The following is a 24,508-nucleotide window of genomic DNA, read 5'->3' on the forward strand; positions in this document are numbered from 1 at the left end:
ACCCAGTAGTGCAATTGTTAGGTCATAGGTAGCTCTATTTTTAATTTTTTGACGAACCTCCATACTGTTCTCCAGAATGGCTGCACCAAGTAGTGCAATTGCTGGGTCAAAGAGTAGTTCTATTTTTAATTTTTTGAGGAACCTCCATACTATTCTCCAGAGCAGCTGCACCAGTTTGCATTCCCACCAAGAGTGCAAAAGTGTTCCCCTTTCTCTACATCCTCATTAACAACTTGTTTCCTGAGGATGGAACTAGAATGTATTATGCTAATAGATACATTCAGCTAATAGATAAGTCAGTCAGAGAAAGACAAATATGATTTCACTCATATGTGGAATTTAAGAAACAAAACTGATGAACGAAGGGAAAGGGGAAAAATCAGATAAAAATAGAGAGGGAGACAAACCATAAGAGACTCAAATACAGAGAACAACCTGAGGGTTGCTGGAGGGGAGGTGGGGGGGGGGATGGACTAAATGAGTGATGGGCATTAAGGAGGGCACTTGCTGGGATGACCACTGGGTGTTATATGTAACTGATAAATCATTTATTTATTTATTTATTTATTTATTTATTTATTTATTTTAATATATGAAATTTATTGTCAAATTGGTTTCCATACAACACCCAGTGCTCATCCCAAAAGGTGCCCTCCTCAATACCCATCACCCACCCTCCCCTCCCTCCCACCCCCCATCAACCCTCAGTTTGTTCTCAGTTTTTAACAGTCTCTTATGCTTTGGCTCTCTCCCACTCTAACCTCTTTTTTTTTTTTTCCTTCCCCTCCTCCATGGGCTTCTGTTACATTTCTCAGGATCCACATAAGAGATAAATCACTAATTTATATTCCTGAAACCATTATTACACTATATGTTAAGTAACATGGATTGAATTAAAATTTAAAAATTTAAACAATTAAAGAACCAAGAGAACATATACATATTTATAAGTGTGTTTGTTCACTGTAGTGCCACTTAAAAAAATAAAACATTACCAAAAAAATCCGTGAAATGTTGAACAACTGAAGACTGGTTGAATAAATTGTAGTATATTTATGTGATATAATGTTGGCAGTTATAAATTGTACTTTAGAGAATATCTACTATCATGAGATCAAATGTGAAGCTTCATTTTTACACAACGTGAAATTAAATATGCTGCATAATAGTGCCCAGCACACACGAGAGAGAGACTGTTTACAGTGGATTTCTATGTGTGATACAACTATATGGGATTGTTATTTACCTCTGTATTTTCTTTTATATTATGTTTCTGTTGTCCAAATTTCTTTTTGTTGTTGTTTTTTTAAATGTTTATTTTTGAAAGAGAGAGAAAGAGAGAGAGAGAGGGAGAGCACAAGTGTTGGAGGGGCAGAGAGAGGGAAGCACAGAATCTGAAGCAGACTCCAGGCTCTGAGCTGTCAGTGCAGAGCCCGACGTGGGGCTCGAACCCATGAACTGTGAGATCATGACCTGAGTGGAAGTTGGAAGCTTAACCAACTGAGCCACCACGTGCCCCTTCAAAATTTCTTTAATTAGTTTTTTGGTAAGCAAATTATATATTACTATAATAAATGAATAGCTGTTATATTGGCATATAAAAAACTGAAAAGACTATGGGAACAAGTAGATATAGGTTGTGTTTATTAGTAGAAAATTGCAATATTGCAAAGATGTAACTTCTCTTTAACCTATTTATTAAGAAATTAATCTACAAACCTGAAATAAATAAATAGACCAATAAAGTTGACAAACCTCTAGAAAGACTGACAAAGAAATAAAAAGAAAACACAAATCACCAATATAAGAATGAAACAGGGGATATCACCACAACCCTGTAGACAACAAAATGGTAAGAGAATGGTATGAAAAACTCTATACACACAATTCAACAACTTAGGTAATATGGACTGATTCTTCAAAAAATCCAAACTACCACAACCTCACCCAATATAAAATAGATAATTTGAGTACCACTATAATAAAATTAAATTTAGTAGAATTATACCAAACATTTAAAGAATAAATGCCAATTCCACACAGTATCTTTCAGATAATAGAAGAGGAAGAAACACTTCATAATGCATTTGATAAAACTAGTATTACCCTGATACCAAAACCAGATATATAGTGCAAAAAAAACTGTACATACCAATATTTCTCATGACTACATAAGTAAAAGTCTAACAAAATAATAGAAAAAACAATTCAGCTACACATAAAATTAATTATACACCAAGATCAAGTACAATTTATATGAAGAATGCAAGACTGATATAATATTAGAAAAATTAATCAATGCAATCCCTCATAATATAATAGGCTAAAGAAGAAAAATCACATGATCATATCAATTGATGTAGAAAAAAACCATTTGAAAAAATTCCACACCATCATGATAAAATTCTCAGAAAATAGGAATAGAGAGGAACTTTCTCAACTTGATATAGAGCATCTACATAAAGCCTACAGCTAACATACCTCAATTGTGAAAGCCTGAATGGTCCCCCACTAAGATCAAGAACAAGGCATGGATGTCAATTCTCACTCCCTCTTATTCAACATAGTGTTAGAAGGTCTAGTCAGTACAATAAAGCAAGAAAAGAAAAGGCATACAGATGGAAATGAAGGAAGAAAAGTGTCCCTATTTGAAAATGACATGATTGTCCACATAGAATACCCTAATAAATCTACCCAAAGAACCCTCCAAAACTGAGTTTTTGTCAGTTCAGCAAGGTTGCAAGATATAAGATAATAACATGAGAATCAATTGTATTTCTATATAAACAGCAATGAACACACGGACACTGAAATTAAAAATACTATACCACTTAAAATTGCTTTTAAAATAAATACCTAAGGGTAAATCTAACAAAATACATACAGAACTTACATGCTAGAAACTACATAATGTTGATGAAAGAAGTCAAATACGATCTAAATAAATGGAGACATATGACATGTTCATGGGGTGGAAAATTCAACATACTAAACATCTAAATTCTCCCCAAGTTAATATATAGATTTAATGCAATTCTTATAAACACCCAGCAATATATTTTCACAGATATACACAAGATTATTCTAAAATGTATATGGAAAAGCAAGGGATCTAGGATAGCTAAAACAATTTCACAAAAGAATAAAGTGGGAGGAATCAGCTTACCCAAATTCGAGATTTATTATATAGCCACAGCAATCAAGACTATGTAATATTGACACAGAGACACTTAAATCAATGGAATAAAATAGAGAACCCATAAAAAGACCCATACAAATATGTCCAACTGATTTTTGACAAAGGTATAAAAGCAATTTAATAAAGGGTAGATAAGCTTTTAAACAAATAGTGCTCAAGCAACTGGACATGCATAGTCAAAACATGAACATGCATCTAAATTTCATACCTTAGGGGGGATCCTAGGAAGATGGCGGCGTAGGAGGATGCTGGGCTCACCGAGCGTCCTGCTGATCACTTAGATTCCACCTACACCTGCCTAAATAACCAAGAAAACCGCCAGAAGATTAGCAGAATGGAGTCTCCAGAGCCAAGCGCAGACGAGAGGCCCACGGAAGAAGGTAGGAAGGGTGGCGAGACGGTGTGCACTCCACGGACTGGCGGGAGGGAGCTGGGGCGGAGGGGCGGCCTGCCGGCCAAGCAGAGCCCCCGAGTCTGGCTTGCAAAAGCGGAGGGGCCGGAAGGAATGTGTTCCAACAGCAAGAGGGACTTGACATCTGGAAGGTTATAAGCTAACAGCTCTGCTCGGAGAACGGGAGGGCTGGAGGACAACGGGAGGGACAGTTGTTGAGCCCCGGACAACAGAGCTCAGCTTGGTGGGGAACAAAGGTGCTCGCCAGCGCCATCTCCCTCACCCATCCCCCAGCCAAAATCCCAAAGGGAACCAGTTCCTGCCAGGGAACTTGCTTGCACCGCGCAAACACCCAACACTGTGCTTCTGTGTATCCATCCCTTCGGTGGGTCTGACTCCCTCCCAGTGCCACAGGGACCCCCCACCAAGCAGATATCCAAAGGAAAAGAGAGCTGAGCCTGCCCCTCCCACCCCTGTGCACCTTGCCAGTCCACCCCAGCTAATACACCAGATCCCCAGCACCACAAGCCTGGCAGTGTGCAAGTAGCCCAGACGGGCCACGCCACCCCACAGTGAATCCCGCCCCTAGGAGAGGGGAACAGAAGGCACACACCAGTCTGACTGTGGCCCCAGCGGTGGGCTGGGGCCAGACATCAGGTCTGACTGCGGTCCCGCCCACCAACACAAGTTATTCAAAACAGCACAGGGGAAGTGCCCCGAAGTCCCGCACCACTCCAGGGACTATCCAAAATGACAAAACGGAAGAATTCCCCTCAGAAAAACGTCCAGGAAATAACAACAGCTAACGAACTGATCAAGAATGATTTAAAGAATATAAGAGAAAGTGAATTTAGAGTAATAGTCATAAAATTAATCCCTGGGCTTGAAAACAGTATAAAGGACAGCCGAGAATCTCTTGCTACAGAGATCGGGGGACTAAGGAACAGCCAGGAGGAGCTAAAAAAAATGCTATCAATCAACTGCAAAATAAAATGGAGACAACTACGGCTCGGATTGAAGAGGCAGAGGAGAGAATAGGTGAACTAGAAGATAAAATCATGGAAAAAGAAGAAGCTGAGAAAAAGAGAGATTAAAAAAATCCAGGAGTATAAGGGGAAAATTAGAGAACTAAATGATGCACTAAAGAGAAATAATATACGCATAATTGGTATGGCAGAGGAGGAAGAGAGAGGGAAATGTGCGGAAGGTGTACTTGAAGAAATAATAGCTGAGAACTTCCCGGATCTGGGGAAGGAAAAAGGCATTGAAATCAAAGAGGCACAGAGAACTCCCGTCAGACGTAACTTGAATTGATCTTCTGCATGACATATCATAGTGAAACTGGAAAAATACAAGGATAAAGAGAAAATTCTGAAAGCAGCTAGAGATAAACGTGCTCTAACATATAGAGGGAGACCTATAAGACTCGTGACTGATCTCTCTACTGAAACTTGGCAGGCCAGAAAGGAATGGCAGGAGATCTTCAATGTGATGAACAGAAAACAATAGGCAGCCAAGAATCCTTTATCCAGCAAGTCTGTCATTTAGAATAGAAGGAAAGATAAAGGTCTTCCCAAACAAACAAAAACTGAAGGAATTCATCACCACTAAACCAGCCCTACAAGAGATCCTAAGGGGGATCCTGTGAGACAATGTACCAGAGACATTGCTACAAGCATGAAACCTATGGACATCACAATGACTCTAAACCCATATCTTTCTAGAACACTGAATGTAAAGGGACTAAATGCGCCAACCAAAAGACATAGGGTATCAGAATGGATAAAAAACAAGACCCATCTATTTGCTGTCTACAACAGACTCATTTTAGACCTGAGGACACCTTCAGATTGAGAGTGAGGGGATGGAGAACTATTTTTCATGCCACTGGAAGTCAAAAGAAAGCTGGAGTAGCCATACTTCTATCAGACAAACTAGACTTTAAATTAAAGGCTGTAACAAGAGATGAAGAAGAGCATTATATAATAATTGCAGGGTCTATCCATCAGGAAGAGCTAACAATTATAAATGTCTATGCGCCGAATACAGGAGCCCCCAAATATATAAAACAATTACTCACACACATAAGCAACCTTATTGATAAGAATGTGGTAATTGCAGGGGACTTTAACACTCCACTTACAGAAATGGATAGATCATCTAGACACACGGTCAATAAAGAAACAAGGGCCCTGAATGATACATTGGATCAGATGGACTTGACAGATATATTTCAAACTCTGCATCCCAAAGCAACAGAATATACTTTCTTCTCGAGTGCACATGCAACATTCTCCAAGATAGATCACATACTGCGTCACAAAACAGCCCTTCATAAGTGTACAAGAATTGAGATCATACCATGCATACTTTCAGACCACAATGCTATGAAGCTTGAAATCAAAAACACAGGAAAAAGCCTGGAAAACCTCCAAAAGCATGGAGGTTAAAGAACACCCTACTAAAGAATGAATGGGTCAACCAGACAATTAGAGAAGAAATTAAGAAATATATGGAAACAAATGAAAATTAAAATACAACAATCCAAACACATTGGGATGCAGCGAAGGCAGTCCTGAGAGGAAAATACATTGCAATCCAGGCTTATCTCAAGAACAAGAAAAATCCCAAATACAAAATCTAACAGCACACCTAAAGGAAATAGAAGCAGAACAGCAAAGACACCCCACACCCAGCAGAAGATGAGAAATAATAAAGATCAGAGCAGAAATAAACAATATAGAATCTGAAAAAAAAGCTGTAGAGCAGATCAACAAAACCAAGAGTTCCTTTTTTGAAAAAATAAACAAAATTGACAAACCTCTAGCCAGGCTTCTCAAAAAGAAAAGGGAGATGACCCAAATAGATAAAATCATGAATGAAAATGGAATTATTACAACCAATCCCTCAGAGATACAAGCAATTATCAGGGAATACTATGAAAAATTATATGCCAACAAACTGGACAACCTGGAAGAAATGGACAAATTCCTAAACACGCACATTCTTCCAAAACTCAATCAGGAGGAAATAGAAAGCTTGAACAGACCCATAACCAGCGAAGAAATTGAATCAGTCATCAAAAATCTCCCAACAAATAAGAGTCCAGAACCAGATGGCTTCCCAGGGGAGTTCTACCAGACGTTTAAAGCAGAGATAATACCTATCCTTCTCAAGCTATTCCAAGAAATAGAAAGGGAAGGAAAACTTCCAGACTCATTCTATGAAGCCAGCATTACTTTGATTCCTAAACCAGACAGAGGCCCAGTAAAAAAAGAGAACTACAGGCCAATATCCCTGATGAATATGGATGCAAAAATTCTCAATAAGATACTAGCAAATCGAATTCAACAGCATATAAAAAGAATTCTTCACCATGATCAAGTGGGATTCATTCCTGGACTGCAGGGCTGGTTCAACATTCGCAAATCAATCAATGTGATACATCACATTAATTACAGAAAAGATAAGAACCATATGATCCTGTCAATCGATGCAGGAAAGGCCTTTGACAAAATTCAGCACCCTTTCTTAATAAAAACCCTCGAGAAAGTCGAGATAAAAGGAACATACTTAAACATCATAAAAGCCATTTATGAAAAGCCCACAGCTAACATCATCCTCAATGGGGAAAAACTGAGAGCTTTTTCTCTGAGATCAGGAAAACGACAGGGATGTCCACTCTCACCGCTGTTGTTTAACATAGTGTTGGAAGTTCTAGCATCAGCAATCAGACAACAAAAGGAAATCAAAGGTATCAAAATTGGCAAAGATGAAGTCAAGCTTTCACTTTTTGCAGATGACATGATATTATACATGGAAAATCTGATAGACTCCACAAAAAATCTGCTAGAACTGATACATGAATTTAGCAAAGTTGCAGGATACAAAATCAATGTACAGATATCAGTTGCATTCTTATACACTAACAATGAAGCAACAGAAAGACAAATAAAGAAACTGATCCCATTCACAATTGCACCAAGAAGCATAAAATACCTAGGAATAAATCTAACCAAAGATGTAAAAGATCTGTATGCTGAAAACTATAGAAAGCTTACGAAGGAAATTGAAGAAGATATAAAGAAATGGACAAACTTTCTGTGCTTATGGATTGGAAGAATAAATATTGTCAAAATGTCAATACTACCCAAAGCTATCTACACATTCAATGCAATCCCAATCAAAATTGCACCAGCATTCTTCTCGAAAGTAGAACAAGCAATCCTAAAATTCATATGGAACCACAAAAGGCCCCGAATAGCCAAAGTAATTTTGAAGAAGAAGACCAAAGCAGGAGGCATCACAATCCCAGACTTTAGCCTCTACTGCAAAGCTGTAATCATCAAGAGAGCATGGTATTGGCACAAAAACAGACACATAAACCAATGGAATAGAATAGAGACCCCAGAACTAGACCCACAAATGTATGGCCAACTCATCTTAGACAAAGCAGGAAAGAATAACCAATGGAAAAAAGACAGTCTCTTTAACCAATGGTTGCTGGTTGAACTGGACAGCAACATGCAGAAGGTTGAAACTAGACCACTTTCTCACACCATTCACAAAAATAAACTCAAAATGGATAAAGAACCTGAATGTGAGACAGGAAACCATCAAAACCCTAGAGGAGAAAGCAGGAAAAAAACTCTGACCTCAGCCGTAGCAATTTCTTACTTGACACATCCCCAAAGGCAAGGGAATTAAAAGCAAAAATGAACTACTGGGACCTTATGAAGATAAAAAGCTTCTGCACAGCAAAGGAAACAGCCAACAAAACTAAAAGGCAACCAACGGAATGGAAAAAGATATTTGCAAATGACATATCGGACAAAGGGTTAGTATTCAAAATCTATAAAGAGCTCACCAAACTCCACACCCGAAAAACAAATAATCCAGTGAAGAAATGGGCAGAAAACATGAATAGACACTTCTCTAAAGAAAACATCCAGATGGCCAACAGGCACATGGAAAGATGCTCAACGTCACTCCTCATCAGGGAAATACAAATCAAAACCACACTCAGATATCACCTCATGCCAGTCAGAGTGGCCAAAATGAACAAATCAGGATACTATAGATGCTGGAGAGGATGTGGAGAAACGGGAACCCTCTTGCACTGTTGGTAGGAATGCAAATTGGTGCAGCCACTCTGGGAAATAGTGTGGAAGTTCCTCAGAAAATTAAAAATAGACCTACCCTATGACCCAGCAGTAGCACTGCTAGGAATTTACCCAAGGGATACAGGAGTACTGATGCATAGGGGCACTTGTACCCCAATGTTTATAGCAGCACTCTCAACAATAGCCAAATTATGGAAAGAGCCTAAATGTCCATCAACTGATGAATGGATAAAGAAATTGTGGTTTATATACACAATGGAGTACTACGTGGCAATGAGAAAGAATGAAATATGGCCCTTTGTAGCAACATGGATGGAACTGGAGAATGTGATGCTAAGTGAAATAAGCCATACAGAGAAAGACAGATACCATATGGTTTCACTCTTATGTGGATCCTGAGAAACTTAACAGAAACCCATGGGGGAGGGGAAGGAAAAAAAAAAAGAGGTTAGAGTGGGAGAGAGCCAAAGCATAAGAGACTCTTAAAAACTGAGAACAAACTGAGGGTTGATGGGGGGTGGGAGGGAGGGGAGGGTGGGTTATGGGTATTGAGGAGGGCACCTTTTGGGATGAGCACTGGGTGTTGTATGGAAACCAATTTGACAATAAACTTAATATATTGAAAAAAATAAAAAATAAAAAATAAATTTCATACCTTATAGAAAAATTAACTCAAAACTGGTCAAGCATTTAAATTTAAAATATAGGGCGCCTGGGTGGCGCAGTCGGTTAAGCGTTCGACTTCAGCCAGGTCACGATCTCACGGTCCGTGAGTTCGAGCCCCGCGTCAGGCTCTGGGCTGATGGCTCGGAGCCTGGAGCCTGTTTCCGATTCTGTGTCTCCCTCTCTCTCTGCCCCTCCCCCGTTCATGCTCTGTCTCTCTCTGTCCCAAAAATAAATAAAAAACGTTGAAAAAAAATTTAAATTTAAAATACAAAGCTATCGAACTTTTAGAAAAAAAACATAGGAGAAACGTTTGAGGTGTAGGGCTAAGCAAAGAGTTCTTAGACTTGACAACAAAAGCACAATTCATAAGGAAAAATTGATAAATTGGACTTTATCAAAATTAAAAATATTTGCTTTGAAAAAGACCCTGTTAAGAGCATGAAAAGACTAACTACAGAGTAGGAGAAAATATTTGCAAAATTCAAATCTGACAAAGGACTTTTAGCTGGAACATATTAAGAGCACTTAAAACTCAAAATTTTAAAAATCCTATTAGAAAATAGGGAAAAACATGAACAGCTATTTAACTGAAGAGGATGTACAGATGGCAAATAAGCACCTGAAAAGTTGTTCATCATTAACCAGTAGAGAACTGCAAATTGAAACAATGAGATATTAGTATAAACTTGTCAAAATAACTAATATAAAAAAATGTGACTCCAAATGATGGTGAGGATGCACACTGGATTGCTCCTATGTTGCTCGTGGGAATATAAAATGGTATATACACTGTGGAAAACAGTATGGCCCTTTCTTTAAGTGAAACATGCAATTATCATACAACCCAGAAATTGTATTACTGGGCATTTGTCCCACAGAAATGAAGACTTATGTTAACACAAAAACCTGTACAGAAGCATTTACAGCAGCTTTATTCATAATAAACAAAAACTGGAAATAACCTAGATGTTCTTTAATGGATGAATGACTAAATTGTGATACATCCATACCATGAAATACTACACAGTAATAAAAAGGCTTAACCTATCAATACATGCAACAACCTGGATAAATCTCCATGGAATTATTCTTTGTGAAAAGAAAAAAAAATAGTCTCAAAAGGCTACATACTATATTACTCTATTTATTTAAGAATCTTGAAATGACAAAATTTTAGAATGAGGAACAGATTAGTGGTTACCACAGGTTAAGGAGGGGGTGAGGGTGGAAGGGTAGTGGGGGTAGCTACAAAAAGACAAAACAGGGGTGCTTGGGTGGCTCAGTTGGTTAGGCGTCCAACTTTGGCTCAGGTCATGATGTCATGGTTCGTGAGTTCAAGCCCCGGATCAGGCTCTGTGCTGACAGCTTGGAGCCTGGAACCTGTTTCGGATTCCGGGTCTCCCTCTCTCTCTGCCCCTCCCCCGCGCACATTCTGTGTCTCTCTATCTCAGAAATGAATCAACGTTTAAAATTTTTTTAAAAGAAAAACAAAACAATGGATCCTGTGGTGATGGAAATATTCTGTATCTTGAGTCTATCAATGTCAAAATCCTGTTTTTGATAGTGTACTATAGTTCTGCAAGATGTTACCATTTTAGGAAGCTAGATAAAGGGGACATGGAATCTCCCTGTATTATTTTTCACAACTATCATGTACATTAATTTCAAAATAAAAAGTTTAATTAAAATAATTATTGTTTCTAATTAAGCAAAATATGAAACAGTTATTAACTCCAGGATGAACAAAAAGTTGTATACTGAAAGACATAAGAATCATAGTATGTTACTTGGCTCAGCAGTGAACCATACTTACATAGCTATTCTAAGAAAAATACAGCATACTGATTTGAACAAAGATGATGATTTAATTATATTGAGTGGATATAGGGAAAAGATGATAAGCAGAGGGTAAAGTAAAAGTATTAAATCTCCATATTCCATAAGAAAATGTCAATAGATTCTGTCTAGAATTCATATAACAGGAAATAGCACTAAAAGCATATTATTTATACAAATGGAAAACAACTACCAGAAGGAGTAGTCAGAAGACTTAAGTGTTGGTCTTCTAGCAGGCTGGATGTGAAGGAAGAGAGGGAATGGGCGGGGCCTGTTAACTATTTTATGTTTTACAATTGTGCAATGTGTTGATAAAATTTGGAAAACTTTTCAAGAAAGGGGGAGCACCAACCTCCTCAATAACAAATCCTCTTCTCTAGCCCCAGTTTCCTAGACCTCTCTGCAGTATCTGACATAATTGATTATCAACTCCTTCCCTGACTGGCATTACACTGTATCTCTCCTTGCTCTCCTGGCCTTTCCATCCCCACTGCTCCAATGCTAGTTTCCATTCCCACTGCTCCAGATCCTTATTAAGACTCACCTGAACCAATGCACTGTCCTCCACCCTCCTACCCACCTCCTTGGTGCTGTCAAATAAAATTTTCTTATGAAGCAGTTGTCATCCTGTGAATACTCTACTACAGCAGTTGGCAAGCTAAGGCCCACAGGCTAAATCCAGACTTCCACCTGTTTTGGTAAATAGTCTTTCTGGAACACAGCCATGCCCATTCATTTATCTATTGTCTATGGCTGCTTTGGTACTACAACAACATAGTTGAGTACTTGTGACAGATAGCTTCTGGCCTGAAAAGCCTGAAATATTTGCTGTCTTGTCCTTTACAGAAAAGTCAGTGGATCCCTCTTCCACTACAAGACAATTATAGGTCTCGTTGCTACTCAGAAGTACCTTTGTTTGTTCCTAGACCCCTCTATTACATGAACCACAGTAGTTATTGCAAACCTCCTCCAACATCTTCCGAGCCTACTGTTCTGAGATCTCCTGCATCAGTCACAGAGGAAATATAGGTCATTAAAGAACAACAAAGGTCAACAAGAATGTTTCAACCACAGTCTGCTTCAAGCCCAAGCACAGCTTATATGTATTTGTTCTTGTACATACTTCATTCTGGAACATAAGCTCCATGACAACAGGAAATTTTTTCCTGCTGTTTTAAACTGCTACATCTTTAACACCTATAACAGTGTCTAGTAGAGTACAGAAGCTCCATAAATCTTTGTTAAATGAAATTATCTTCAAATTCAGTAGGGTAGGTGCCACTCTTCTTACCTCAAGGCTAATCCTTCCACCTGTGCTCTGAATCTCCTCTGGTTCCACCTCTCTAGGGACCTCAGATAACTGACAGATCATTTTCTTTCCTCCATATTCAACCTTACCCTGTCCCTTTAGCATACAGTTGCGCTCATGTCTTTCCTGGTATACATGCATGTATAAATAACCAACTATCACCCAACTGCTCACCTCTCATTCACAGCCAAATATCTTGAAATAGTTGTCCATACTCAGTCTCCACTTCTTTTCCTCCATTAAATTCTCAATCCACTACAATCTGGTTTCAGCCCCCACCACACCAATGAAATGATTTCAGTTAAAGTTAGCAAAGTTAGCAATCCCCTCCATGGTGCAAATTCAGTTAATTTTTCTTGCCTGGCTTGCTCTTGCTCTCTCTTTCTCTCTTACTCTCTTCTCCCCTAACCCCAAATATCTATCTATTCCTTATATTTCTCCTCTGGAGTTATGCCCTTGGTTTTATTTATTTTTTTTTTTTTCTGTACTCTACATTCTCTCTGCCAAAACTCTACATTCCCTTTATGGCTAATTGTGATCTCTATCAAAGGTGGAAAACTGGCTGCTTGAAAATTCATATGGCTTTGTAGCTGGGTTTTGTTTAGCTGGCTTACTAGATTATTTTCAACTTGAATGCCCTGGGCAGAGCCTATGTACATCTCCTCCTTTTATCTTTACCCCATATCAGCCCCAGACTGAGTCATCCATTTATGTTACCTGCCTGGATCCTGTAGACATTTGGATTTGCAACTCCTGATACTGTGACTCTAAAAACTATATCTGCAGCTCAAATACATTCCTTCCTGTACTCCAAATAATATATCCAACTTTTTGCTATTTTCTCCATTTGGATATCTGACTGGCCTCTCACACTCAACATAGGTAAAACTTATCTCATGACTTCCCCCTCAAATCTTCTCATCCACCTGTGTTCCCCCTCTGAGTGAATGGCTCTCCCTGACACCCAAGTCCAAGCCTGAACTTCATCCTTGCACTCTATTATGTACCTTAACACTTACGTTTCATTGATTAACAAGTCCTGTCAATTATACCCCTTCAATCTCTCTCAGATGGACGTATGCCCTCTTCTTCCTCCCCACTACTATATTTTTTAAAATGTTTTTGTTCATTTTTAAGAGACAGAGCATGAGCAGGGGAGGAGTAGAGAGAGAGACAGACAGAATCTGAAGCAGTATCCAGGCTCTGAGCTGTCAGCACAGAGCCTGACATGGGACCTGAACTCACAAACCATGAGATCATGACCTGAGCCTATGTGGGACACTCAACCCACTGAGCAACCCAAATGCCCCCGCCCCACTACTATATTTTTAATTCTGAGTTGTGTCATCTTCACCTGGATCACTAAAATAGCTTCTATAAGGCATTCCAGGGTGAGCTCCCTATTGATCCCTCCAGCCTCATCTCTTTAGCATTCAATTCACACCCTAGGTTCAAGCCTAGCACTCCTAGGAATTCTCCAGGCTATCTACACCTTGGGGACTTTGCATATTCTCTCTGCTTATAATGTTCTTCTCATTTTTCTGCTTAGAAACATTCTTCCTATGTCTTCTGTTTCAGGAAAGCCCATACTCTCTTTCATATTTCAACTCAGACATCACCATCTCTAGAATGCCTCTCCTGACCCCTCATATCCTGTCTAGGATAGGTGCCCTCAGCACTTCTCATGCATAGCCTCCTCTAAATTAGTTTCCTGTGGGCAGGGAAGGTATTCATCTCTATACTCCCCATGATTTTTTAAATACCTGGCACACAATAGTCCATCAGTAAGATTTTTTAATTGAATGTTTCCTTGCATAAAATCTACACAACAGCTTTTATAACCCAGCTCCATATCTCCATTTTCATCCATATCTTTCACTATACCTAATGCTCCAATGTAAAGTGTAAAAAATATCACATTATAGGTTTTGACTAGGGAGAAAGTCTGAAAAACCCAATAGTTGCATTCACAAATTTAGATACATTGCCACCCTGACTGTTGAATAAGTAACAAAATTTGTCAACTTCATAACCTGAAGCCCCTGTGCTAGTTTCCCACATCTATCATTGCTCATGGTCTCTTCAATATGTCTTCTTATAATCAGTCTATTTCTCATGCACCAGATTAAATACCATCTTCCTGAAACCTGACCAGCTGTACCTAGCCAGAAATAGAAATGATTGCTTCTTCCCCTGAGCTATTCCACACCTTGTATTCTCTGATAACTATCCAATTTTGCCTTGTTTTGTAGTTTGTGTGCATAACTTTTATCCCCTTCCTGACTATAATCTTCCACAAGGCAGGGATCATGTCTTTTTAACCTTTGAATGCCCTGTGACATCTTGAACTTAGCAGGAACTCAATGCATATTTTAAGTGATATTAAACAAAATCAGATTAGAGGGAGCATTTCACCTAATTACAAATGTATTTGAATATCATCCCCAAATCCAACTGCTTTGTGAATTTGAAAACAATAAAATTTATCTATGGTGATAATTAAGTATTAATTATCATGGTGCTATTTCCCATTTATAAATATTAACATAGGGAAAAGGGGCTTTCAAAGTCACTGAGAGGGATAGACACTTTGGTTTCCATTTCTAAAACCTAAGCTACAGAATCCATTTTTATATGGCCTGCTTGGACAGTGAACTCATCACTTCAGCCTCCTACTGAAACTATATTGGCAACTCAGAGGTATCTCTTCAAACCCTGAATTGGTTCCCTGGAGCCTCCTGAGATAAAGAGCTGTAATTTAATTTGCCATTGCATAACCCAGTCACGGAAAGCATGAAGGAGCTCACATTTTCATTCCCTTCATAGTAGACATTTAATTATATGATAATTACTTACAGCTTACTGCTCAGCTTGTACTTTTATGAAATGTAAATTACACTTCACTCAAAAGTGCAAGATGAGCATTTAAAATACTTCACTAAATAGATTTAAAGAATTTTCTGACATTTTTTCCCAGGCCACAAATTAGAAAGGCGATATACCTTAAAAGGAAACTTTCATTTAGATACCAGGAAAGTTGAGTTCTTAATAAATAGAATACCTCAAAGGGAGAAAAACTTCGAAGTAAAAAAAAAATTGTATATTGGGTTTTGAATAAGCTCAGTGGCTTCAGTGAAGCCAAAGCCTCATCTCTCAGAATAAGTAAACCACTTAATCAACTGTGCTTTACTGGTAGATTCATTAACTGAGTTTTACCAATGAGGCCAAGGAAAAGAAAGTGATAAAATGATACAATTTGAATGACTAATTTGAAAATTAATGTCAAATGTATCTTACTATTCTTCTAGCATTAATTTCTCCTGACTTTAGAATTATGGACTCCTAACAGAGGTCAAATGATTGTGGAAATCATTATTATTTCCATTAAGTATTTAAGTAGAAAACTTAGTCTGAGGAATGCAAAGCCACAGCTGACTCAAAGAAGTCATGAACCATTTTCCTTTAACCTTGAACCTTGAATTTAGAGGCTTTGTCATTGTTTATTGGTAGCTCAAAATTTAAGATTCAGGATTATTCTCCATGATATTTGTCTCTGGCTTCTCATGCAGGGTCTTGACAGAAAAGTTCAAAGGAATTGGAAGATGAACAATAACCAGAAAAGCAGATAGGTAACTTAAATTTTCAAATAGAAAATAAATACATAGACATTTAAGTAAATTATTTCCCATTGTTTGCTCAAGAAATCACTAATAAAGATCAGGTACCACTGGTAACAGTAAAAGACCTTATACTTGTAGAGAACTTTTTAATTTGAAAGCATTTTCACATGAGATAAAAACATGTTAGAGCTGGAGAGAACCTTAAAAATCATCCACTGTAATCCCCTCCTCTCCTTTAATATATTTATTCTTGTTTTATTTATTTTTATAAACTTTTAATTAAAGTATAACATATATATAATAAGGATACATCTTACTTGTACAAATTAATTTTTATGAAGTGAGCATACCTGTATTACCACCACCTATATCAGGACTGAGAACTAGATCAGAATCCTAAAAGCCTCTCTCGTGTCCCTCCTGGTCTACCACTATTCTGATTTCTGTCACCATAGATTAATTTTGCTTGTGTTTGAACTTCATATAAATAGGTTCTCTTTTGCATCTGACTTCTTAATCAGCCTTATCTTTGTGAGATTCATCCAGTTGTTTGATGTAATTTAGTTCACTCTTTTTATTTTATTTTATTTTTTTGCAAGTTAAAATTTTCTTTTTTTTTAAATATATGAACTATATTGTCAAATTGGTTTCCATACAACACCCAGTGCTCATCCCAACAGGTGCCCTCCTCAATACCCATCACCCTCCCTCCCCTCCCTCCAACCCCCCATCAGCCCTCAGTTTGTTCTCAGTTTTTAAGAGTCTCTTATGCTTTGGCTCTCTCCCACTCTAACCTCTTTTTTTTTCCCTTCTCCTCCTCCATGGGTTCCTGTTAAATTTCTCAGGATCCACATAAGAGTATAGTTCACTCTTTTTAATTGCTGTGTGACATTCTATTACTTAAATATACCATACCACAATTTACTTATCTATTCCAATGCTGATGAACATTTGGATTGCTTTCCATTTGGTACTATTACAGATAATGCTGCTATAACCATTTTGTACATATCTTTTGATGTACACATATATGCATTTCTGTTGGTTGTATATATACAGGAACAGATTTATTAGGTCATTGGATACATCTATATTCAACTTGAGTAGATACTGTCAGTTTTCCAAAGTGGTTGTACCAGTTTACATTCCAATCAACAGTGAATAAGAGTTCCAGGAGCTCCCCATCCTTGACAATACTTGGTGGTGTTAGTCTTTTTAATGTTAGCCTTCCTGAGAGTTGAGGTCATTGTGGTCTTAATTTGCATTTCCCTGATGACTAATGATGCTTGTTAATCATTTCAATATCCTGTTTTGTGAAATATCTGTTCAAGTGTTTTTTAGAATAGAAATTCTTTATTACACAAATCCAAAAGGGAGGGCTCAAATTAGCAATATAAAGAATAAAAAAAAAAGAGATATCACTACAGATATTACATATGTTTAAAAAGATAATAAAAAGATAACATAAACAACTCCATGCCAACTTTTCTGGCACAAGTCAATGCATAGTCTATTTTCATCCTATAATCTATTACCACTATATAAGTCTAAAAAAAGAAAGATTAGAAAATGACCACTGAATTGTTACTTCACAACTGTGGAAAGATTTCACTTCATTTATTCACTTACTCCACCTTCTTTTACATATTCTAAACTTGTGATATTATGAAGTAATAAGGATATAACAATAAACAAAAAAGGCTAGTCTCTATTCTTATGGACCTTACAAACCTGTAAGAGAAAGAAATATTAACAATCACCTTAATAACTCATTACCATTATGGTATGTACTACTTAGAAAAGCTATGCCATGCTATGCATGTGTATTATGGGGATGTAATTAGAGCATGGGGCCATGGAAAACTTAACTGAAAGAGTGACATATAAGCTGAGACTTGAAGGATGGTTAGGAGTTTGCTATGTGAAAGGGGGTGGAGGAGCAGGGAGGATTATGAGAAAGGGAAAATTCAGAAAGAACATAAACCCTCTCCCACCCTACCCCTGATGTGCATGCACAGAAGCATACACATGCATGCACACACACACACACACACACACACACACACACAGACTAGCATGCACACATGCACACAGCCTACCCAGGGCAATATGAGCCTTGTGACTTGGAAACCATGGAGATTCAACAGCTTCAGGCCAAAGTTAAGAGAATGCTGTGTTCTAAATCCAAGGCAAAAGGAGGCAAAGAGCTAAACTGATGTCCTAAAATGGAAGTGGCTCTGAGATTTGGTACCTCAGATAAAGAGGTACTTAGAATTTAAAGACAATATCCTTAAAACTGGCAGGGCTACTAAAGTTTTATAGATTCTACAAGTGGAGAGTATAGGCACCCTGTGTCCTGACAGTGCCCAGCAGGTGACAAGACCTCAGAGAAAAATAGCAATGTGGTATACAAAGAAGGCTAGACTCCTGGCCACTCTGGGGCTACCAACCTGGATAAAAACTCCTGTTCCTTGGCTTGGTCCAGAGTCATCAGAGCTGTTAGCCTTGAAGAGACCATACAGTATGTAGACTGAAGACTCCCTATGATTTTCAAGATACCCAGTAACTTAACATGATCCTGGAGGCCTCAATAACAACTGAGATAGAATTTTCTACCAAATTTGAGGAAAGGATGTGGCATCTTAGCAGACTAAATTATGTTTAGAGAATAAAAGAAATACAGTACTTAATTCACTCCATATATTAGAGTAAAGTGCATGCCCACCACAAGTTTTAATACTGGGGAGAAGTAGTGGAGTCTGGAGTCTCAAAGCAATTTGGGCTGAGCTATAGGTGTCTTTCCTAGTCTTCCTCTGGTCATGAGTGGGAAAGGAGCAGTTAAAGGCGTAGAGCCAGTGTGAAAAGATGTCTAGTGAATGAAAGAGGAATGGTTCTGGCCCTTTCAGGGACCCATTCCAATCTCCAGAAAGTCATTCTTTCTATCTTATCTCCATCCCTCCCACAGGAGAAATACATAGAAACTTTGGCTGCCTTACCTTAATCTATTGCTTCCCAGCAGTGAAAGTAGACTTCCCAAGTGGCCATCAAGTTTATAGGGGTAAAAATGTGCTTTATGCTTAACTGGAAAAGATGCCCCTCCTTGAGCTATGTGTCATTAGTAGATCCTAATGTCATTAGGTATAAGAATAAAAATTTGCATGAAATCATTGCAGGGGATTGTTTCTTCCCCATGCTGGTATTGATTTTCCAGCACCGTTAGCTGCTTAATGCTACTGCTTTTAATTGATTACTCTAGAGGAGTCCCTCAATAGCAGGTTTCTTCAATTGAGATGTGAGGACATTCATTGAATGTGATTCGACAAGCCCAATTGACTCTGGAGACCTGCCTATCTATAGCATAATCACAGCAGCCCCACATGGTTTAATAAATAATGTGGCCCTTCCAAATGCAATACTCATGCTACAGCCCAGTTAAAAATATGAAACTTTCCAGTTCTGTTTACCTGCTAAAATCAATGATCAAGTCATACATCTATAACTACACATAAAAGTGGATATTGAGGCTTATTTTAAAACTTCTTGTTTCCATCTCTGTATTTATGAGAAAACTCTAAAATGGCTGAATTCACCTTCCTGCCTTAATAGTTGAGTGACTCTAGCTAGAATCTTCTTTGACTAAGCACAGGTATTGCACTGTTTGATATTTGGAACACTATTGTCACAACTGAGACTAGAGGAGCTGAGAAGTGTTGGAGTGAAAGCATACTGAGGCAAGGACAACTCAGGGAGCACTTAAATACATACTAACTTGCCCAATCCCCTGCAAGAGCTTCTTGTCTTCTGATTCACTTTCCTCCTAAATGTTGGCCCCAAGAAGAAGGCTCTGGTTCATCAAGTCAATCCAGTCAACCAAATACAGAGTATCTTGGTAGGGTTGATATAAATGTCAACTCACAAATACAGATGCTTAAGAATCTTTTCTTTTAACTTTCTCTATTTTGAGTCCCCATATTTCCAAGTAATATAAAATGGTCAATTCAAGCATTCCTCACAATCTCTGGGGTTGTGGCTAAGACAAGCAGAAGGTATTTAGTCTCCAGTTGTCTTCTGCCATCCACCCTGGAATCCACTGAGAGGTACATTTTCATGCATGGCCTTGATCGTATTCAACTTACACTCAGGTCTCAGTCAAAGTTGCACTCAGATCACTGCTGTGCCTCCTCAACCCTCAATTTAAGTTTTCTCAGGTCTCAGGGCACATTGTTGTTATCTAGAAAACACTTGGCTCCTCCCATACCTTACCAGAAAATTATAAGACTGTTCAAGCCCTGTCTCCTGAAATAGAACACATGCAGCCACCTCTACCGCTCTGGTGCCAGGCTGGGTTCAGCAGAACTCTTCAAGGTGTATTGCCTTCCCCTATGTGGGGAGAGGCAAGGCACAGTCTCTTGCTTAGATTTCTCCATCACTCTTTCCCATTTGAGTATTATATTATTTATTCAACTTGGGCCTTGGCCCACAGGGACAGGTTACACCACCTTTCTTAAAGGACTTACCAGAGACTCACTCTTTTGCTCAAATTCTCACTCCTCTCACATCCCGTGGAATTTTCATCTAGTCTGGGGAGAGAAAAACTGGCTCTGTTTGGTCTTATATCATTTTAGATTTATTGTGTATGTCATGAAGTGTACGTTCTAAGTTCTTTATGCTCAAAAGTCTTGATTCCTGAAACTCAAATAGGTTTTTAAAACTCAAAGGCTAAGAATTAACTTTTTTGTTTTCTGATCTCCTACTATATTAACCCTTTTCTTAGGTGATGTCTTTGTTAAATATGGGAAGGGCTAGATATAAGGACACACACACACACTCAAGATAATTTATTAAAACATTATCCAAACATGCTACTAACACTTAAGCCCATAGTAGAAACTAGAGGACACAAAAGAAAGATACAGTCTGTGTGCTAGGGAGAATACAGTTTCATTATGGGGACCATGATTTATATATCTTAGACACGCAAAAAATGCATTGCCACATATAATCCAGGGATAGCTTGAATGCTATAAAGAAGCCAAATAAAAGAGCTATCAATATGATCCATTAGGGTCAGAGACAGTTCCATGGACATGATTGACCTGAAAGGAAGAAGGTAGAGAAGAGGAGGTAATAAATGAATAATTTCATCTCAATAACTTTTCTCCAGGCAAGTGTCATGCCCCTTATATTAGGCCTTTTATGGTGTTTTCACTATCCTCCTGTGGTTTTGATGAAAAGGCCTATATGTCTTTCAAAAACTAATGCACCCTACAGCTCAATTCACTCATTATTCAACACTACTATTAAACATCTACAGTATGCTGAGCCCATAGTTAGGTACCCTTAGGGCTATTTGCATACATGAGTGCAACCTGGATCTCTTACCAAGAGGGAACCATATAATAAGCAATCTAGTGTACAGTGGTTCTCACATTTGAGCATGCATCAGAGTCACCTGGAGGACTTATTAGAACACAGATTGCTAGGCCACATTTCCAAAGTTTCTGATTCAGTAAGTCTATGGTAGTGCCTGAGAATCAGCATTTCTAATGAGTTCCCAAATGATGCTGATGCTGATGGTCTGGCAAAAACAACTAGCATAATTATTAAGAACCCATGGGATTTATAGTCAACTGTCTCTGTGTTTGAATTCTAGCTCTGGCACTTACTAGCTATGGAAACCTGAGTACATTATTTAACTATTTTGACATATGGAAACCTGAGTACATTATTTAACTATTTCAAGCTCAGGGGTTTTTTTCTGTAACACTTGATACAATGAGATTCATCAAGTGTATTTTGAGATCTACAGTATGTCTAGGTAAAGGGGAAATAGCAGTGAACAAATAGCCATAGACTCTCTGGGGGTGACAACTGTTAATCATTATAATTGCTGTTGTGATTAGTACTATAAAGAAGAAGGGCAAGGTGTTATAGAAAACAAGGAAATTTAAATCAGATTGAATGATCAGGGAAGACATTACTGAAGCAGGCTCATACCTAACCAGTAAGTAAGAGGGCCCTTGTTAATTAGTAGGGTAAGTAGGGTAGATCTGCTACTATTTGGAGCTGCTGGATGGGCAAGGATAATATGGTTGATGGTGGTATGTGGGGCTTCTGAGTATAGCTAATAGGGAGTGGTAGGAAGAGAAGCATTGGTTTTAGAAGAGGTGGATGAGGCTGGCAGTAATAGGTGGGGCTAGAGAGTATGGCTAATGAAGAAAGGTGTGGTGGTGGACATGACAGTGGGGAATTGTGGTGGGTGATGAGATTATTGAGGAGGTAAAGCCTAATGGAAGTGGTGCATAGGAACTGGTGAACTTGCTGCTCCTGGTAGGCAAGGTTAGTGTGACTTGTAAGTGATGGTGGGGAGTAGAACCATTATAGAGAATAAGGAGGGACACCTGGGTGGCTCAGTCAGTTGAGCATCCGACTCTTAATTTTCACTCAGGTCATGATCCCAGGGTTGTGGGATCAAGCTCTGCATTGGGCTCCACACTCAGCGTAGATTCTCTATCTCTCCCTCTGCCCCTCTCCCCCATTTGTGTGCTCTCTCTCTCACACTCTCTTAAAAAAAAAGAATAAGGAAAAATTACTTTAGATACATGAATCAGAGAAGGCCTTTTTGATGTAGTGATATTTAAGTTGAGACTGGAAGGATAAAAACAGAGGTAATGTATACTTGAAGCAGAAGGAACTGCATGTGCACCAGCTCTGAGACCGTAGGGAGCTAAAGATCCTATAGAAACCCAGTGCAGCTAGAGTGCCAAGAGTGAAAGTAAAATGGTAGAAGACAAGTTTGAAGAGGTGGGCAGGAGCCAAACCATGCAGAGCCTTATAGAAATCAGTGGAGTCAAGTCTTTATCCTAAGAGCAATTAGAAGCAATAAGATCTTAACATATTCAAAAGCTCCCTCTGGCTACATTGTGAATAACAGACTAGAGACGACCGCCAGTGAGAAGATTGAAATAACCCAGCAATTCAGTACCAAGTCATATTTTTCCACTGACAGAATACAAGTACCTCCACAATCAGAGCCCTTCTATGTCTTTCGTCCCCTGTGATTCCTTGCCTGGACTAAAGTCCTTCCTCTAGTTGGACTAAATTTTCTACAGAAAAATCTGTTTCCCAATCTGAATCTAGATCTGAATCCCACATAATCATACAATACTATATCATACCACAGTCCCTTGATAATTGACCACCAGCTAATCTGGACTCTGCCAATTGTCAAATGCTTGGATGACCATTGTCAACTGCCTCACTTCTGCTTGGCCAATAGCCTGGTTCTTGGGTTAGTTTGTCATTATGGATATTTACCTGCTTTTAGCCCTCTGTAGTCTGATTTGATTCTGAACCTACCCTGATCAAGTACATCATATACTCAAGCCTATGATAACCAAATCATTAAACCCTGGAACTACATCTTTACCCCATCCCATCCCTCCCCTGACCTACTAAGCCCTCCTAAATTCCCAAGTCTTGCCTCTTCCAATCTGGCCTATTCTACCTCCCCCAAGTCCTGGTTCTACCACTAGGTATTACTGAAGTGCTAGAACACCATTCAATAATAAACATAGCCTTGGATTCAGACCACATCAGGTCTTGCTGTCTAAGAATTGGATGTGGGCTATTTGATCTTCTTGGGCCCTTGTGATTATACATCTTCTTGGGCCTTGTGATTATATATATATATACTGAAGTGCTAGAACACCATTCAATAATAAACATAGCCTTGGATTCAGACCACATCAGGTCTTGCTGTCTAAGAATTGGATGTGGGCTATTTGATCTTCTTGGGCCCTTGTGATTATACATCTTAGGCCTGGTAAACAAGTTAGAAGTGCTCCTTTACAACACCTGAACTCCCTTGTCCACTTCCTGGGAAGTCAGCACTCACATTTGAATGGATTTGTCTGAGGCCTCCTGATAGTTTAATAAGTGAATTTGTTATATATCCTAGACTACAGGCATCACTTTGGTGACATCATTATATTCACTCTGAGGCAATAGCCTGGAAAACAAGAAATCTCTCCTTCCTGGGTTGCTGAAAGACCTTAGTAGCTATGTAGATCAGATAGTCTCTCTGACTGTTAGGTTAAGGCCCAACTGATCCTTATATTGAAGCCATCAAATTACAAATGGAGATGGTGGGGGTAGACAAGGGATAGGTGAAGCTACTAATAGCTTCAAAGTTCATCAGTTTTCTGGACCTTTGTTAGAGTTCTCTGGGAGTGAGATCAGAGGTAGGGAAGGCAGGTGACCAAGTGTAATGATTACAGATACAGATGGCAGATTTTGGGATTCAAGATCCTACATGTATAAATCTGCTATTTCTTATTGTAAAGATAAGAATACTTGGTGAGG

General features: G+C 38.6%; 1 protein-coding gene across 2 annotated transcripts in view; it reads right to left on the reverse strand.

Moving 5' to 3' along the window:
- The window catches only part of SMARCA1 (SWI/SNF related, matrix associated, actin dependent regulator of chromatin, subfamily a, member 1), a 279,079-nt gene that overhangs the window by 90,627 nt on the left and 163,944 nt on the right, over positions 1–24,508 (reverse strand). The gene's annotated exons all lie outside the window — the stretch shown is intronic.

Source organism: Neofelis nebulosa, chromosome X (genome assembly GCF_028018385.1).
Source record: "Neofelis nebulosa isolate mNeoNeb1 chromosome X, mNeoNeb1.pri, whole genome shotgun sequence".
In the NCBI taxonomy this organism is placed as follows: Eukaryota; Metazoa; Chordata; class Mammalia; order Carnivora; family Felidae; genus Neofelis; species Neofelis nebulosa.